Raw genomic sequence first — 20058 nt, 5'->3', positions numbered from 1 at the left:
CTGAATGCAGTTCAGCATAATTGCGTTAATCAAGAAGAGAAAACAAATTAAACCCTCACGGTTTGAACAGTTATGTGTTTGCACGACTCTCTGTGCCCCTTTCTCTAAATTAACAATTATGAAGTGAAAAAGCATTTCGCATCTGCAAAAAATAAAAGGTAAGTGCAATAATTTATAATCCAATATCCGGAAAGCAAAATCCAAAGCAGAATTCCGCCGACCAAATGTCGGACTCACAGCTGCACCCAACGATTGTGCGCAGCCCATTAAAGCTGCAATTTTTCCTGCAGCGCACGTATCTCCACTGCGGAATATTATTTAGATATATCAGGGCCGGAGTGACATCCTCGTAAATATTACTGGGAATAATTTACGATCCAGGCTCGACTCCAGATAAAACGCCATATACCGCCCAAGTCGAGGCAAGATATAAATTACCGAATGGGTGGTGGCAAAGTGGCGGCTCATTACGATAAGGAGATAGAGCCAAGAGATTTGGGCGAGGTTTTAGTGTGTATACACCCGCAAATTGCTTCGCAGAAGAACACGATGGCGATGGGTGGTAGATAAGGATAAGTGGGAAAGTATTGAATATCCATTAGCCCATAAAAATTTTAACGCATTAAGCAGGCACTGGCTTAATTCAAGTCATAATATCTTTGTCCTATCAGTTATCTCCACGAAAATAAATTCATTTCGGGCGTGATACAAGAGAGGTACTAACAAAAAATACATAAATCAAGTTACTGCCACTATTGACAGTGTTTATTCTCACATAAAGTTTAATTTAGTACCCATAAATAAGGTACTAATTTCTACTCCATATTAACATTGCGCAACTGACAATCCTCGTGTAGCACTCGGTGCTATTTGGGTGTTAAATATTTGTTGTTTGTTAACCCTTTTTGGGTCAATTTTTATGAGAATTTCTTCACCACCTGTTCCACACTAAAAATCAGGTATTTCATTATTAAGTAACGACTGTAACCGCAGAAATTAGTTCTGATACTGATTTTATCGCGATTAAATTCCCATCAATGTGTACGAGCAAGGAGTGCTACCAAGGTACCACAGAGGCAAACCAAACAACTCTTCATGGTCTGATTCTTGAAATTCTCCGCGGAACATAACTCGTGCACCTTAAATTCTATATAATTTTAGACCAATGCCCATTCACGCAATTTTAATCTTAATAATCTAAATAATTAAGGAAAAGAAAGCACTATTCCCACTGATGCCTTTTTCGTCCTAAGCAAGCATTCATGCCCTAAAATTTCCCGAAAATTTCTAGTGCACTCGTTATGTTACACACGAAAGTTCTGAATTACATGATGTGATTGTAAGTGATAATGGTTTCGGTGAGAGGTGGTCAAGGTTCTATAGGGCCTAAATAATGACGTTAAATTGATGTTCATAGAAAAATATATGAACTGCACACTTGAATCATCAGTAGAAGATTGTGATGGTGCACAAATTCCGCAACCAGGACAGGAAACTCTCGTTTATTCGGGATTTTAATTTAATTGTGATTGGCCATGTTACTCTTTGTGATCAAGTCCAATTTATGTTCAACGTTGCCGTTTCTATTAAGTTAAAATTTGAAATTTCTTGAGTTAAAGTAAGAGTTTAAGTGGGAATATTGCAAGATCAAAAACAGTCTTAATCCGAGCACTTATACTTAGGTTCTCAAGTTATTGGTGAAATTTTGTTTATAATGCAGAAATCTCTCAATTAGAGCGAAAAACGCCAAATCCTCCGGGATTGACGCGCGCGGGACAATTTTCCCGGATTTTGCCTCGAGCTCAAGTTCGGTTATTAGATTTAATTGCTGTGGTCGTTTCAATTTATCTGAAATTTAACATTCCTTGCGTCAAACTAATAACAAGCTATCGTGGTCTAGAAGTATCAGAAATCCAGACAAGGACACTTTCCACGTCCAGGTTCTCGATAAAAATTTCTGGCAAATTCCGCGGCGAGAAAGGAATCTTCCGGGGTTTGAACTGTAGAATTTTTGCAGCGAATTTACTCATTCAATTTAGTTAAAATTTAACATTCCTGGTGTCAAAACCGTTGTCAAGAAATATCAAAGATTCAAAAACAGCAACTTCTGCGCGCCTAAGTCTCAGTACTGAGTCCCTCCGGACTTCGGAAAAAATCGCGCGACTGGCAGGAAAAGCGTCAAGTCGTCCGGTATTTGAAGCGTGGAATAATTCTTCCGGCCCGTGCTTCTTTTTGCTGCTTCTTCAAATTACTTAAAATTCAGCGTTCCTTGTCACAAAGTAACGACTCCTCCTATGGACATATGAACAGACCTAAAACCTTGTCCATTGCTCCCAAACCGGATCGTCAACTATCAAAAGCATTCCCAGTCAGATTAAGGTTTATGTTTATCTTATTTCTGGAGCACTTGCCATAAATAACCGGCTTTAATGAGCCCGGGGACAACTAAATCGATGGAACCCGAAAAAAATCCAATCAGAAAACGTAAAAATACCAGAAAATAAAGTATCAGATTATTGGCTTCGACCGCAAATAACCTTGGGTGTGTGATGGTGGGCGCTTGCGTGCCAACTCCAGTATTGAACTGCCTCTGGCATGTCTTCCTCTCACCGATCATGGACTAGATGGAAAGAGACGCAAGAACTGGTTATTGATCTGTTCGCGCTGTGTGACTAACAAAGATGGCCGCTTTCCTCTGACCGCACTACATTGGCGGGTTTAGCGAGTCCTCGACTGTTTCGAAACGCTGCGGGATACCTTTTTCCACGTCCTACGCTTTGACGGGTTTACGGTGTTGTCAGCTTTGGCAGTGCCATTCTAGATGCATGTCAAAGCAAAACACAAAAAACTAAAATAATAATAATAATAATTGTCCATCCCGCTTTTGGAGAAATTCGTTAGTTTCACCCCCAGATGACGACCTAGCTGGTAGTCTTTAAATTCTTCTTTCAAGGAATGGACTTCTGGCAACATGGCTTCCATCTTAAAATCCGGCTTGATCTCCCGGAATTTCAAGACTTGAATATCGCCTCGAGCCATTTCGGCCCTTACAGATGCGGCTCCAAGGACCATAGTCGCCGATCATGTAGCTTACAGTATAAGGCCGATATGGATTCCGAGAATAAAATAAATCGCAAGGACCTCTCGGCTTTTGCCTTCAGCCCTGTCTCCGCAATTTCCTTTTCAAGAAGTGATTTCCTGGGTGTATATGCTCAAGAATCGTCTGGATAAGCGTTTTATAATGGATTGAGCGTTAACGGAGCAATAAGGCTTCTCTGATCGAGATTAAGAAATGAGGAAACAATCAACTAATAACCATCCACAAAAGTGTAATAATACGGTAGATCTTTGAGTGAGAGTCAATAAAACGCTTTACTACCGTTTCAAACTGTTAATTAATAGGAGGAAACTAAAACGAACGTCGGATGTATAAAACAGTTATTAAAAAGACATTTCGACGTTTTGTATACACAAACCTACATGACTACAATGGCACATATACAAATTGCTGATAATAAATCAACCGTGTATGAGCTATAATTTGGATTTAACTGTTTCTAATGGATAGGTGTTAATATTTTATTGGTGTATTGAGAAATAGTGCAGGAACTACAATGCTAATTTGTTGCTAAAATTTTCCTTTTTGCTTGTACTTTGTAATATGCAAATAACGGGCGATCATTAAAAAAAAATCGCGGCAGGCTGTGAACCGTAAACGTAGGGCGTGGATTGAGCAACCGACTCTCAACGATCTAACTAGCAGATGAACTGATCCCAGACATTCCTCCGATGTTTCAACGTCCACTTGATGCTTTTTTAACGATCACCCTTTATATTATTAAAATCAAGGTCTCAGCAACAATCTAAAGTTAAATTTAACGACTCGAATCAACTAATTAAGTTTTACCAAAAATTATTGATTTCCGGTGTAATCTTAATTTGGTAATTTCAATATATACGAAACTACTAAATCATCTCATTTATTAAAAAAATGATTGCTCATTAGGTAATGTTGATTTTACATTAGTAAGCCTATGCGATTTGTATGTGAGCCTCAACCACCTGACAGACTTTTAATTAATCTATAAAACTTTTATTTCCTCTTTAATTCCATGATTAACTTCTATGCCTAATTTGGTTTTATTTATGTAAAAGTATTCGAGATTTTTAAAGGCCAAAATTAGGCTTTTGGATAAAATCTTTTAATGGTTTAAATATGGCTCTATTTCAGAGAATTTTTTGAATACTACACCAACGAATTTCACCAGAATTGAAAATATTACCGGTGTCTCTGACCTCTAAAATTCGACTATAACTGGGAGTAAAACAGCGGTGCGCCTCGGCCGGACATTGGCCGATGGCTTAACCTCATAATTTAAGCTTGAGACATACAGCAGGCCAAAAAAAGTATTCATACACCCAGGCGAATCCCATTTATTTGCAATTTTCGTAACTTAAAAACAACTTAAATCGTAAAAATTTAATATACTCGCACAAATAAGGCATCACTACACAGATTTTTGGAAAATATAACCAAGAAAGTGTCTCTTTTGACATGGAAAATAATGAAAAATGTCCTTAGGCGCACTCAAAAAAGTATTCATACACTAATGTTTTGGTTTATTTTTTAATCAAATCTGCTATTTACAAATTCCATTTATTTGCAGTAAGCCTTCACTAGTTCATATTAACACAAGTTAGAGCAAAGTAAAGTTAAAAATAGTAGTTATGAGGCCAAGAGGAAAAGAAATTAACAAAGATGTCAAAAAGTTGATAATCAGATATCATCAGGAAAGAAAATCTTATGAAGGAATAGCAGACTATAGCATTAATTTAAGACGTTTTGGAAGACCACGAAAAATAACATACCGAAATGAAAGCTTCATTTTTTAGCAGATTAAAAAGAATTCTGATGTAAGCGCATCTTATCTGGCTTCTTAATTAGAACAGACAACTGGGTAAAAAAATCATCCAAAGACCATTAGATATCATATCAGGAGAATGGAATATCATGGAAGAAGACGAGCCAAGGAGCCCTGGATAAATAAAGTGAACAGGAAGAAACGTGTTCCGTTTGCTCTTGAACATATAAAAAAGCTCATGGAGTTCGGAAAACAAGTTATTTTCCCTGGTGAAAGCAAGTATATGTTATTTTGATCTGATGGTGCTAAGACAATGTGGAGAAACCCGGGGGAAAGAATGAAAAAGCGCAATATGAAACCATCAGTAATACATGGTGGTAGAAACGTGATGGTCTGGGGCTGTATGGCAACAAATGGTCGGGGTAATGTAACTTTTATTGAAGGAAACATGGATAGATTTGTATATAAAAATATCGTGGAAACCAACTTAAAAAGTAATGCTGAGGAGCTTGGACTAAAAGAGGATTTTTACTTTTAACAGGACAATGATCCCAAGTATTCATCAAAATTAATTAAAGAGTGGTTACTATGTAATACACCTCATTTGTTAAAAAAACCACCGCAACCCCCTGATCTGAATCCGATTGAGCACTTATAGGAACATTTGGAAAGACAGATAAGGAAAATAGAAATTTGGAGCAAACAGCAACTTTGCAATATTATTTTAAATGAATGGTCCAAAATACCTGAAAATATTACCAATAATTTAATTAAATCAATGAATCGTCTTTATAATCTGTGATCGATGGTAAGGGGTAACCCACTAAATGTTAATGACTAAATTTCATTGTTATTTAGAGTCATAAAAGTTTGGTTTTTGAATTGGTATTTGAATACTTTTTGGGGCACGCCTAAAGACATTTTTCTTTATTTTCTTCTACAAAGAGACAGTTTCCTGGTTATATTTTCTACAAATCTGTGTAATGAAGCCTTATTTGTGCGAATATATTAAATTTTTATGATTTAAATTGATTTTAAATTACGAAAACTGCAAATAAATGGAATTCGCCTGGGTGTATGAATAATGTAATTAAAAATTTACACCCTTTGAATGCTCAGTCGTTCGTCAAGGGAATTTACCGAGAGTGCGAATATCAATGTTTTGCTTAAGTAAAAAGCTTGGCACCTTAATTAGAAATCAAACATAATTTCACCAAAGTTGTAGATTTAACGGGTATTCTTCATCTCTTAAATTGGCACTATGACTAGGAGAAGAACAGGTGTGAATCGCAGCCACTATTTGATTGTGCTTTAAACTCATAAGCCAAACTTAGGAGCTGAGGCATATCAGAAATTCACTATCTTTGAACGCGTAGTATTGCACTAATTAAATTTATCAAGATTGTAGAGAACAATATTGTGTTTAGATAGAAAAAATGGTGTTTTAATTAGAATCCAAACAATGGCGTGACGTGGCCAAATACTCAGCGGTGACTGGAACCCATGAATCAAGGTTTGTTACGAAAGTGTAGCTAAAAATTTGTATCTTTTAAGTATCGAGTGTTGCACCAATGATTTTCACCAAAGGTGTAGACCTTCGTACGATTTTTCATGGCTAAAATTGACTCTCGAAAGTAGTGGCATGTCATAACTGGATGTTTGGGTGCAACCTAAACTCTTAGAGCAAGCTTAGGAACATGGTGCATAGTTCAAAATTCGATATCTTCGAGTGCCTGGTGCTAGGCTAATAAAATTTACTATTATTGTAGCCATCAGTGTTGTCTTTAATTGGAAGAATTTGCACGTTAATTAGAGGCCGCACAGTGGCGTAATGTAGCTAAATACCTAGTTGTGACTCAGACTCATGAAAAGGCGCAGAGTTAAAAATTTGTAATTTGTAAATGCTGAATGCTAGACCAATTCCATTCGTCAGAGTTGGAGATCTTTGGTGAATTTTTCATAATTAAAGTTGTCATTAAAACTATGATAAAAGCAGCGGCGTGCCATACCCAAGCATTTGGTTGCGACTTAGACTCACATATAAAACTTTGGACTAGGGCATGTTAAAAATTTGCTATCTTTGAACTGATTAGGCTAAAGAAATTTACCGAGATTATAGGCAGAAGGGCAGTTTTTAAATAAATTTGAACTTTCATTAGAAGCCATACAGTGGCGAGAATATTTAGTTATGATTTGGACTCATGAGTCCAGCTTGGGAACAGGTACGGAGTTAAAAACTTTTATTATAATGTTCAGTCAATAAAATCGATAAAAATACCGAATTGCGTGAACTGCATGTTTAAAATTTTTTAGGTGGACAAATTCAGGGGCGTACTAGCCTAATGGGAGAACTCATGGTAAAACAATATTATGGATTTATGTATTTCGAGAAATGATAAAATGTTCCTGTAAACCTGAAAATTCGTGTAAATCGAAAACATCGGGGCACGTTAAATTCGTCGAACTTAACAATTCGATAAAATCGTGGGTGCGGGCAGACAGCTCTTCCAAACTAAACTAGCCTGAGATTCGAGAAACTTAAGAGATTGTGAAAAATGTCTATAAAATCCTTGTAAGTGAATGTAAAAACTGCGTACGGGGACCAATTCAATATTTATTAGATGTACGGTGTGTCCAAGGTACCTCTAAGAACCTGAAAAGCCAAGTGTATGACTTTAAACATATTTTTCTTACACACCCTGTACATATGGACAACTTCATAGTCGTCGTCGGCAGCCTAAAAGCTTCGATACGAAGTTAAAAGCTCAGGTCAACTTTACTTTTAATAAACTGATTTTCAAACTTTCCCAATCTTACCTCTTTACTGCCACTAAATCACCACCCGTCAACGAAATATGCCGAACTGCACTTTCACTTTCGAAGGTTCCACCAAAAAAATCGCCCTTGACATAAGAACAATCGTGGACCGCGTCCTCCAGAATTAACAATGCATGGATGCATAAAAGACGACTTCAGCCACCATGAATCTCGACTAAAAGCTTAAATGTAGCTTTGTATGATGGTCGACCAATGGGGCTCGAGAACTGTTACACTCTTTGACAAATGTGTGTGAGAGCTTTTTAGGGTCCTCCGACCCCTATCTCGTTCAGAAACAGGGCCCAAGTTAAAAATATCCTTGTCTGGGTTGTTTTATGTGGGGTTAAATTCGGAACTTGTGGCATGACTTATGTGGATATTTGGAATTATGAAACCATCGGAGTCAGGCGTGTACGTGCGGGTTTGAACCAGCCAATGATCACCATTGGCGGAATATTCTTTTTCTTTAATGTTTTCATTAGCAAATTTTAAAATTCGCTTTATTGCCATCATAAATTTCTTAAGAACAAATTCATCTATCGAAAAAACGTGATCAGAGTTAAAATTATCTTACCCGAAAATGTGGTCCTGCTGGAAAGTCAAACTTAAAACAAAGCCGGCAGTAAAATCTATTTTGTCTCAACAGCCCTGAAACAGTTTATTTTTAGATCTTTATATTACTGAGAGCTTATTGACAGACGACTTTATTAATTTACTACTTTAGGCTGTTTTTAAATTCTTTCCCATTAAAAGTTAAGAAGATGAAAGAGAGACATTAAAATAATTAAAAGAAAAAATGCTTAAGTCAAAACGCGTTTTCTAAATTCCTTTTAAAATCTTCTTTGTTTTACCTTTATGTACCTGCAAGGTGTATATAGGCACATAAAGCTTTAGTGGCATCATTTTAGAGTGGCAATAAACATGTATGGGAACTATTTATATGGGCAGTAGGACGAGTTGATGGGCTTAACAATGGGTAAAGCGTTTCACTTTCGATTTCACTTTTCGTACCTTTTTTCAGGAATTTTGTGGTTTTTGGATCAAACCACAAATTGAATTAGTTTTGCGGGCGGCTTCGGAAGAGGCAGGACCTTCTTCGGCGCTTTAAGTCTTTTAAGAGAAATTTTTGGTTATTGATTGATTAGTGCATTGATGATTAGAAAAACATGGTAAGTTGAGAAAATTTGCTATTTACTGAAGGTGCGATTTAGCGTTTCGAATTCTATCTCTAATTCGAGCGAGATTAGATTTCTGAAAAATTAAATAAAGTAGACAAGGTGTCTCTGAACATAGTACTACAAATTCAACAACGTATCCTAGGTAATAATAATATGACGATAACTTCATATAAACATATATCGAAAGATGCTTCGTTTTCGATGTACAGAGTGTGGAAGGTTGGTTCCTGAGGATTACTTTTTATTAATATTTTCGAAACGTTTTGAGATAAATTCATGAAATTTTTTACTTTATTATAACTTTTTGTGCTGAAGCTAGGCTTCTGAATCTCTATAAAGAAATTGCCACATTTTTTCAGGGGCAGGTAATATAGGGGGTAGTATTTAAAAAGTACCTAAACTTTCTTGTACTTAATTTACTGAGGATTTTATGGGAAAAATTTATTTAACCCATTTTGTCCCAGTGGTGCATTATCGAACCACACATTTTATGATTTTTTTTTGCTAATCCAATATATATTTTTTCATATCTATTTAGAAATTTTATTACTATTAGTATTATAGAACTTAGTATCGTACATACTGTTGATTTTTGTTTTAAAACAAAAAAATTATGACATCTTAGAGTCATGGAAAACGCTGCATAATTTTGTGTCAAATGTTGAAGTGATTCAAATATAGTAAAGTAATTTATTTTTGCAAAGTATAATAATTTTTGATAAGTCTATAATATGTAGATTACATAGTAGAAAAAGTGCATTTGAATTGTCATATAAATTATCACTTATTTTGTGTAAATAATACCGGTGCCTAAACGCACCACTGGTTTTATCTATGAAATAAAATCAAGTTATTGCAATTTTTGAAAAGTGTGTGCATTCAGAGTGAATAGTCGCCGATTAGTGTATTGTTTAGTATTCATTTGTTTCTTGTGTTGGGAAAATATCCAACACTATTCTAGAATAAATAAACCCATCTATCTGCCCAATTTATTGTTCAGACTAAATAATGTCATTACTCACAAAATCTACCCAAATTATTGCTTAGACTAAATAAGGTAATTACCGATAATGTTGATATAGGCATAAATTTCCAATCAATTTATAGGTTTGAAAACTGATCCTCATGAGAAAATCATTTGGATTTTTATTGACTCAATACTCTTTTTTGTGGCTACGATCTCATGATGAAGAAAAAACGAATTAGTTGGTTTGAGTCTCTCTAAGCGAACAAAACTCACATCTCTCTATAACCCAGGTGCCTATTAGAATTTCAGTAACTGTACAGTGTAGTTTTGTTGAGTGACCGTGTATTCATCCAGTGTTTTTTTTGTATCGGTTCAGCGCCATATAAGCTGTAGTCCGTTCATTTGATATTTAATTACAATAAAAAAAATCCATATGTCGTTTTCGAAGTATTTTACTCAAAAAGAATTAGAAGCAGCCTTGGAGGAGATCGTGACGGATTTGCAGAATAATGATGAAAGTCGTAAGTATTACTTGTATTTACATATTTTTATATGTATTGTATATTAGATGCAATATAGTAATATTAAGTTTTTTGCGAATTTAAGCTAAAAGTAAGAAAAAATAATATTTTCAGAACATATTGACGCTGTTTATATTCCACCCGACGTGGATACTTTGACCGATGAGGAAGATATAAACGATGAAAATAATCTACAAGAGTTTGAGGAACCAACTGATATAGTTGGAACTTTCGAATTGCATCTACCGGAATATACAAATCAGTCGTGTACGAATCAGTCCTGTACTTTGTTGACCAATGAAGCTCAATGGGATTCATCGGATGATGAAACTTTGGAGTCCAAAAGGAGACGTTTGCTTTCGGCAAATGAAAGGCTTGCTTCTACAGTCAAATGGAAGAAAGGTCAGATTGAATATACTCACGCACCTATATCCGATGAATTTCAATCATGCGAGAAACTAAAAAATAGGCTCTCGGGGAAAACTCCCCTTGAAATATTTTTTATGTTTTTTGATGACGAAGTGATTGACTTGGTTTTAAATTTTTCGGTAAAATATGCTCAAGACAATAACCGCCATGAATTTTTATTATCAAAAAACGAATTTTTAAATTTTATAGGAATTTTACTTTTTTCTGGTTACCATTCATTACCACATATTCAACATTATTGGTCTACTGATGAAGACAAAGGAATTAATCTTATAAAAAAATGTATGAGCCGTAATAGATTTCAATTCATAAAGCAGAACTTGCATTTATCGAACAATAATCTGTTGGATAAAAATGATAAATTTGCCAAAGTTAGACCCTTTTTTAATGCAATAAACCAAAAAAATATACAGTTTGGAATATTTTCACATAACTTATCCATAGATGAACAAATGGTACCTTACTTTGGACGCCATACCTGTAAAATGTTTATAAAAGGTAAGCCAGTTCGTTTTGGATTCAAACTTTGGTGCCTTTGTTCATCTGATGGGTACCTATTTTATTCACTTCCATATAGTGGTGCTCAAAATCAAACTCATTCTAGCCTTGGGCTTGGCGGTGACGTTGTCATGAGTTTACTTTCTGTTGTAGATAAGCCAGTGAATCACCAAATTTTTTTTGATAATTTTTTTTCATCATTCAAACTCTTGGTACATTTAAAAAATAATGGTTATTTCGCTACCGGTACTATCCGAGAAAATAGAACAAATAAGTGTCCAATTGAGAATTCCAAATCATTCGGTAAAAAAGTCCGCGGATCCTATATTTCAGCATATGAATCTGAATCAAAAGTTTCTATTGTGCGTTGGCATGATAATTCGGTTGTAACGGTAGCAAGTAATGTTTATAGCGTAGACCCTGTCCAAAATGTTAAACGCTATAATAGAAAACAACGAAAAGATATATATATACCCCAACCTTATGTAATTGCCCAATACAATAAATATATGGGTGGGGTAGATTTACATGACAACGGAATTGCTAATTATAGATGCCAAGTATTTGGGAAAAAATGGTGGTGGCCTTTATTTTGTAACTCATTGGATAGTTTAGTCGTCAACGCGTGGAAACTATATAATGTTGTGAATGAAAAAAAAATTTCTCAAGTAGATTTTAAATCTTATGTGGCCCTGCGGCTTTTAAAAACAGATAAAACAATAATTCAAAGAAATCTTGCTCTTCCCATAGACGAATTACGTTATGATAATAAAGGTCATCTCATAATTCCCCATACTAATAAAGTACGAAGGAGGTGTAGAATTTGCCATAGTCACACAATTTATATTTGTAATAAGTGCAATGTACATTTACATAATTCGTGCTTTGCACAGTATCATCAAAAATGAAACCGTCTGTTACCAGTGGTGCGTTAATGCACCATGAAATATTATGCTGTTTTTTATATGAAATAAAGTTTTATGTACAAAATAATTCAATTTTAGTTATTTTATGTAAGATTGTAACATTATGGTATAAATTTTCGTTAAAATTATTAGTAGTATCCTTATGTGTCCCAAAACAGTATTTCATATATATTCCCAATGGTTCGTTTACGCACCAGTATTTTTTTTTTGTACATAATTTTTTTCCAGTTTTTTTGACATATGTAATATATTCTTAAATGTAACAAAATAAATATTTACAAACAAAAAATTCGTTTTTTTTTATTTTTCGATGCTTGGGATAAGATGGGTTAACTTGAAGATTTTTACATAAAAAAGGTACTTTTGTTGAAAGTCGAAATATCAAACAGTTTTCAAGAAAATTAAGGTTTAACAAATTAGTGAATGCGATGTCTTATTAAATAAATATCAAATTTAGAACCCAGTTGATCTTGAAATGCAACAAAACAATATTTTTGACGTTTCCGTCATGACAGCATTTATTAATAAAATCTAGCGGTTTTTCGTTGTCACCGGAACAGAATATAATTACAATTATCGTTAAAGTAACAAAAATAAATTTAAAAAAATGTGTATTTAATAAAACATAGTATTCACCCATTGGTTAAATCTCAATGTCCTCGAAAACTGAAGATTTTTATATAAAAAAAGGTACTCTTATTGAAAGTTAAAATCTCCAACAAATTTAATATTTTTCCTATAAAATTGTCAAGAAAGTTAAGTAAAAAAAAGTTTAAATACTTTTTGAGCACTGTCCACCTCTATTACCCGTCAGAAAATAAATAGCAGAAAATAAATAGTAGCAATTACTTTAGAAGGATTACGAAAGAGCGCAAAAAGTTGTAATAAAGTACAAAATTTCATGAATTTATCTCAAAACGTTTTGAAAATATTAATAAAAAATAATCCTTAGGAACCAATCTTTCACAACCTGTATATCGAAAACGAAGCTCCTTTCGATATGTGTTTATACGAAATTTTCGTTATATTTTGAAATCTAAAATACGTGGTTGGGATTTTAACGGTATATTCAGAGACACATTGTATAATAACATCGAAATTGGTCTTAAATGATGTATACAAGTTTTATGTAGGGTGCAGATTAGTCGTTTACAGCACCCAAAGTATTTAGAACTTAGATGGTTTTAAAGAGAAATCGAAAAATGGGCAGATAAGTCAGTTTTAGAGACCGGTAACACAATTTTTTTCGATCTTAGAGGGTTTTATTGTGAGTAAAATCTCGGACAGCTCCTGAGTGAAATTTTATTAAAAGCAAAAACTGACGTCTTTGACTTCTAAACAGGCAATGGGCGTGGCGTATAATTTATTTTTAATATATTTGTATAGTTTTTACCACTCGAGGTATCAAGGGAAGAGGTGCGCTTTTACAAATAAAAAAAAAGATTTTAGAAATTCCCTCAAAATCTTAAATAGTCTTGAAATTTGTAAATATTGATACGAATTAATGTCGTTTTATATATGTAGATCTGCAAAGCAAATGCCCAATTTCATTCTCTTTCCATTGGTTTAAAAGCGGAAGTGATAGCTCATACCATCCTCGAGATATCATATACGTAAATAAAGGGAATTAGGGCTCTGAAAAATTATCTTTTTAGAGGGATTACTTACAAACCTGTGATTTTAATCTCTCTTTCGAGGATTTTAAGTGCCTTTAAAGAAGTTTGATCAAACTAATCTATTTTCTTTACTCCATCAGACGTGAAAACTGCATTTCCAAAACCCTCAAAAGCCTCAGTTGGAGAGGATAAGAGTGAAGCCTTGTCGATTAAGCACGAACCGAAGTTAAAAATTACATTGTATATTATCGAGGCAACTCTTTATTCACAAGAGATTTAGTCACTTGGCTACCTATCTGACTGACGGCTAAATTTAGCCAGCAGAACTTGTTTTGAAGTAACATTATAACCGAACGTCGTCCCTGATTTCAGTTGGCATAGGCCAGTGCACAATGAAGAAACTTATTCATGGCTTAAACCCGCAAAAATAAATCCAAAAACTTAAGCATTCTACTGATGACTACATACCCAACACCAATAGCTCTATAAACTACTACATACCGTGAGTCATTCGTTCTTATCGCGCATGTCAATCTTAAGCCAGGATTCGCGCAATTTTGCAAGTGGTACTTTGTACAAAAAAAAAAAGGTAAAATTTTAAGCCCCTTACCACTAACTGAATTGACGATTAAACGTAAAACTGGTACATTATGAAACCGAACCTAAACGATAAATATAGCGGCAGTTTACGAACGAATGAGCCTCGATGGTTGCCAAGATTTTTCAACAACGGGGGGAAAACACCGCGAGTACCGTGCGTACCGATAGGGGGCCGAAGGACTCCATTTTGGGTTCTGGTATCTTAATTATTGGTAGTCTGGCCGGTATAATTAGGGTTTGATCACCTCTTTCTTATCCTTTGAAGGAGATTAGTGTGCATTAACAGAGGCGGCCCGAAATTTTGATATTAACAGGATTTAATTTCCTCAGAGATGTGCCCATGAAAGGGCTCGCCTAGATCAACAAAGCCATAAAAATAAGTCGAAGTTAAAGCTGGAAGCCCGTATATAAACTAACGAGGAAAGTTGGCTGAATTAGGTTTGCTTCAACAGTGTTTGGGCATTAGTGAAAAGCTGCATGGCGTTTACCGGGAAAGCTTATAAAAGTTTTCCCCCCTCATAGGCGTACCTGAGGACCACAGATTTCTTTCCCCAAAAGTCACCATCATCAGCCACTTCACTAACGTGCTCATTTGCCCTTACGATTGTCACGTTCGAGGGTTTAGTTTTTATTAGAAATAACTGCTGTTGCCTCAGAAGAGTTTATGGGTAGCGGTTACGCCACTGAATTGAAAGAATCAGCAAAATCTGCAGGAATGTAGGAGCCAACCAGGCGGGTCGGTCGTAAAATCCAAAGCAGCAGCGGCAGGAGAAAAGAAAGAAAAACGTCGCCGGCGCAGCAGAAAATATCGTCGGATCGTGCAAACTAAGCTGAAAGTATTATTATGCCATAGAATGGGGTAGTTTAAAGGGGAAATTTGATTTATTTTCCAGGTTGATGAGCCTTTCAAGTTTAATATTTGAAAATCCAGGCAGCCCAAGAGGTTAAAGAACAAAAAACGTTCAACAAAAATCGGTCTGTTCGGCCACCGAGTTGTTAATCAAATTCTATCAATCTCAAAGTCAATTTTATACCCGTAAAAATTCAATTTTCTTAATGATCCCGCTGTTTGTTCAGACACGAATGCATCACGAGGCGTGAAAACAGCAATATCCTTAAAAGCTTCTTAATTAGAGCTTTCAATCCTAATAATATTTTTGCTAAGTAATATATGCATTTTGAATTGCACAGGTAAAAAAATGAGCAACACGCAAAGCACTTATTATAGAGGAACCTGCAACAAGGCATAACACATTGAATTAATGGCGTTTAACAATAAACCTTTATTACGTAATAATCCTTAAACTGGCCTTTCTTCAAATAGCACTCATGTTGACGTTATCACCACACAACTCCTCTAGATCCTCAGACATCAATGATCTAAGGAGAAAGGACAACGCCCTGAACTCACCCTTTTCCCTTTACACCAATTTACCTTCTCATTCGAAATGGAACACGGAAAAACCCTTTTAGATTCTGCGACAACGTACTTTCTCCAGGGATATGGGGATGTTTCCGCCCCCATTTACGATGTCACGCAACGGGTTGATTGCTGCTCCGCAAAAGGGTCCTCCTGCCTCTAAAAGCCTCTCCGATCATTATCTGTCAAGTATCATTGGAGTTTCTCATATTGGGAATTTTATGTATCCTGGAAAGCCTCCAAGAACGCACCTCCTTTGGAATCGTTATTTTTTTACCATCTGCCGTTGGTCTCTAGACCCATCGCGTTCCCAGTGGCCTCCAGCAGGTTACAATAAATGACTTTATTATAAAGAAAATGGGTGCAATTTATGGCTTAAATCCGATTTCTAGAGGGAACGAAACTAGACGCCCTAGAAATATTATTCTTAAAGGGCGATGAAATCCTGTTGATAAACATGTCAAGCCATAACCCTCGATGGGAAAAGAAACTTTTATTATCGTCGATAAATATGTTTAGGTCTCTTCAATATACGCCGTTTGGTTATTTATTTGGCAGAAAATTAGCTCAACGAAACCATAAAATTTTCATTCAAACCGGTACCAATATTAATTTTTTTTTGGTGCAATTACACTTTTATGGGGCCACTAAAACCCAACGGCTCGGATTGCGACTAACACCTTTCGCTTGTTTAAACGGACAATTTGTATATTACCATACAATTGAATGGCTACTTTCACGGGTGAAGAAGCTTTAGAACCAGTTTAAGGGCTTTATGGCACTAGAAAATTCTACACACGATTAGTAGATTGAACCATCAATGGTTCAACGTTTACGGTTTTGCCCAAGAAACTTTGAGCGTTTAAAAAATTAATCAATGAGATGCTCAACAAAAATAATCGATTAATCGAACTTCCTCTGACTGATTTTAACGTGCTAATTCCGATGGTCAAAATGGACCCCATTGGGGCAACACCTTGAAGATTTTGGTTGAATTACCAACTGACTAGAATTGTGAAATTGAGACCCCTTAAAGATTGTTTTCTTCCAATTGAGACGCTTCAATATTGACTCGAACATTAAACCGCAAGATATTTTGGGGAGATTCTTCTCCGCCCCCCTCTTGTTTAAAGGGGAGAAAATCTTATGTCATGCTCATCTTTCTGAAAGATTTTAAAGTGCGAAGAGACGCTAAAATTAAAATTGCAGAACCCCATTGGGGCGAAAACTATCTTCCGAACGATTTTGGGGTACCGTTCGAATTACAATTAATACTCCAATGGGATGAAAACATCCCTTCAAGATCGGTGGCTGTTTACCCCCTTTTATTTAGATTGAGGGTTGAAAGTAGTTCTTCATAATTATTTTTGTGGCGCTCCCATCGGTGCTAAAATCAAATTAAATATTGAGGCATGTTAAGGACCTTCAGTGTCTTCTTCCCCGGTTCTTCAGCTGCCGGTTCGCAACTCCCTGGTGGGTGAAGTGCTGCTCAAACCGAAACTAAAGTTTAACCAACAATTGAAGAAAGGACAGTCACATGAAATATCTCCTAATTTAATAGAAAGCGTTTGCTTGCAAATTACTTCACATGCAGTTATAACAGGACAGTGAAGAACTGTTCTTTAAGGACCATTGGACCAATGTATTGACAACTTTACCTGATGGAAAAATAATTTTTATAGAAGGTACGAAACTGTCCTATAAAATCGTTTTTCATTAATTTTCTTGTTAAAATTGTTAAATGTTTAATGTATTCATCTTAGTTGACCTTTGAGAAATTTCATTTTTAAATGAAAAATGTTTAGACTTTTATTTATTTCTGAGTACTCAGTCTTGATTTTTGTCTCTCTTATTCTCTTCTGACTATTTTAAGAGCATTTCAAACATTTGTTTTTACAAGTCATTAATCTCCGTTTTCAATTTTCTCAGTTTCCCTGTACAGTAGCTTCCATCCTTCGGCAACTATTCCAAAGAAACAGTCAAATATGTATTAGGTTGTTCAGAAAGTCTTTGCGATTTTTTGAAATGTGTTTGTTGTGTTTAAAATAGTAATTTAAAATTAAAACAAAATGGAACCAGAAAAAGAATATTCTCGCCAGGTTTTGTTTTTTCTTCCTCGCGAAGACATGAATGCAAGAGAAACTCACAAGAGAATATCTGCAGTTTACAATAATGCTTTTTGGGCAGAATACACTTGTCAGCATCGCTTTGCGAACTTCCATTCTGGAGATGTTGCGCCTAAAGGCAAGCAATGACTCAAGCCAGCATTGACAAGGAAATTCAAGCACTAATTAAGACTGCCCGCCACATAACAGTGAGAGAACTTGCAGAAAAGTTGAACGTGGCAGAAACCACCATTGATAACTACATCCGAAATTTTGGATTTGTAAAAAAGCTCCATGTGTGGGTTTTTCATGAACTTAATGAAAATCGCCTAACGCAAAGAATTACCAAAATTGTGATTCACTTCTAAAATGTAAAAGAAACGAAACCTTTCTGAAGCGCATCGTTACTAGCGATGAGAAATGGGTTGTGTACAGTAATATTCAGCGTAAAAGATCATGTAGTAGACCTTATGAGCCTGCGCAGAAGATAGCATAAGCCAAATTACACCAAAAGGTTATATTTTCAATATGATGGAGTTTCAAAGGTCCTATCTATTATGAGCTGTTCCCTAAAGGCCAAACGATTAATCCAAAAAACTGACACATTTGAATACTGCATTGCGACGTTTGCGACCAGAACTACCAAATGGAAAAGATGTCCTCTTCATCGCACACATCTTCGATAACTCGCCAAAAATTACAAGACCTCGGATGGGAAGTTATACCGCATCCACCTTACAGCCCGGACCTTGCTCTATTAGATTACCATTTGTTTCGTTCTCTTTAGAACTCACGCGACGGTAAAACTTTCCCAAATGAAGTCGACATCAAAACCTACATGGGCCAGTTTTATAAGAATAAAAATCAAGAATTCTACAAGCGAGGAATTAGATGAACTGAAAAATGGGAACAGCTCATCGAACGAGATGGAAATTATTTGGTTGATTAAAAGTTATTCTAAATGTTTTTTAAATTTTCTAATACTAAATCTGCAAAAACTTTCCAGAGGACCCAAAATTACCTCTTCTCTTGACACACAAATCCCAGGAATACCTCCAAGTGATTCATAGTATCTTAGAACAAATTCCATGAAACCCATTAAGCATTACCAACCTTCAACTTTAATTAAACTTGTAATGATTTTCAACACCGTAAAGTGGAACTCTAGAGAAAAATTGGATGAAAAAGAACTTTAACTTTTATTTCCCTCGAGAATTCGCCAAGAAATGAGAAAGAGGAAAAACCTCCGCGTTGTTAAATTATTCCTACAGGGATAGAAGTTTTTCATCCCCCGCTGGGGATGTTTAAATTTAAATGAGCACGAAGAAAAATTTATTGAAAAATTCATGCGGAAAATGTAAAGTTTTTAATTTGGAATGAAACTTTTAGTTTTGTGAGAATAACTCTTTTATTATTTAAAAGTCTTTAAATGCGAGACTAATATATAGGTTTCTCCCTTTATGATCCAATTTGCGAAATGCAATCACTAAAGGGCCGCGTTGTAATTTTTTACGTCCATTTTGCGAAAAAGAAAAGCAAATAAAAATGGCGAAATCCGTCTCGAAATTAAATTCAGCGGAGCAGCGACAAACAAGAAAGCCCCGTCTAGATAGACGCCTTCCTAAAGTCCAGAAGTTTTATGTCTCGCAGTAAATTAAGTAAGTTATGTTTATGAGGATGTTTGGAAGTTTAGAGTTATGTCTACAGGCACTAGAAAACTTCGTCTTGTCGCATTATTTTTATCGTCTTTCTTAAAAGATAGGCGAATTGGGATTTACAGGCCCATGCAGTACAATCAAGTTAGGCCCTATTAATAAGATTAAAGTTTACTTACCTAGGGAGCTTTTGATGTTCCTCTCTGGCGCATGGAAATCCAAAAAAATGCGGGAGCTGAAACAGAAAAAGGCATTGGACCAAATCCTTAAATTTTTATCGGGTAGCTACTCTGTTAGCAGTTACCTCAAAATTATTTTTAAAAAATCGAATTATCCGCGTAGAGGAATAAGTCATAAACGTCTCATTCGCCTAATGGGTCGTAAATTTTAATTAATCATATCTAAATGCCCATTACCGATTGCAAATTACCATAATTATGTTAATATATGTACGTTGTCTTTAT

At 35.4% G+C, this 20058-nt stretch overlaps 1 protein-coding gene across 4 annotated transcripts in view; it reads right to left on the bottom strand.

The window, feature by feature from the left end:
- Positions 1-20058, bottom strand: part of Abd-B (Abdominal B) — an 80033-nt gene that overhangs the window by 43951 nt on the left and 16024 nt on the right. The window contains exon 1 of one of the 4 annotated variants that reach the window (XM_066392523.1): positions 19774-19805. The exons of 2 other annotated variants lie outside the window; for them this stretch is intronic. The gene's annotated coding sequence lies outside the window, so the exon portion shown is untranslated. Of the gene's footprint in view, positions 1-14315; positions 14388-19773; positions 19806-20058 lie in introns of those variants that run through there. One more of the 4 variants, XM_066392526.1, reaches the window with a different exon arrangement.

The sequence above is a fragment of the Euwallacea similis genome, chromosome 8 (genome assembly GCF_039881205.1).
Source record: "Euwallacea similis isolate ESF13 chromosome 8, ESF131.1, whole genome shotgun sequence".
Taxonomy (NCBI): Eukaryota; Metazoa; Arthropoda; class Insecta; order Coleoptera; family Curculionidae; genus Euwallacea; species Euwallacea similis.
The sequence above is the reverse complement of the archived record's forward strand: the minus strand, read 5'-3'. Positions and strand labels throughout refer to the sequence as shown.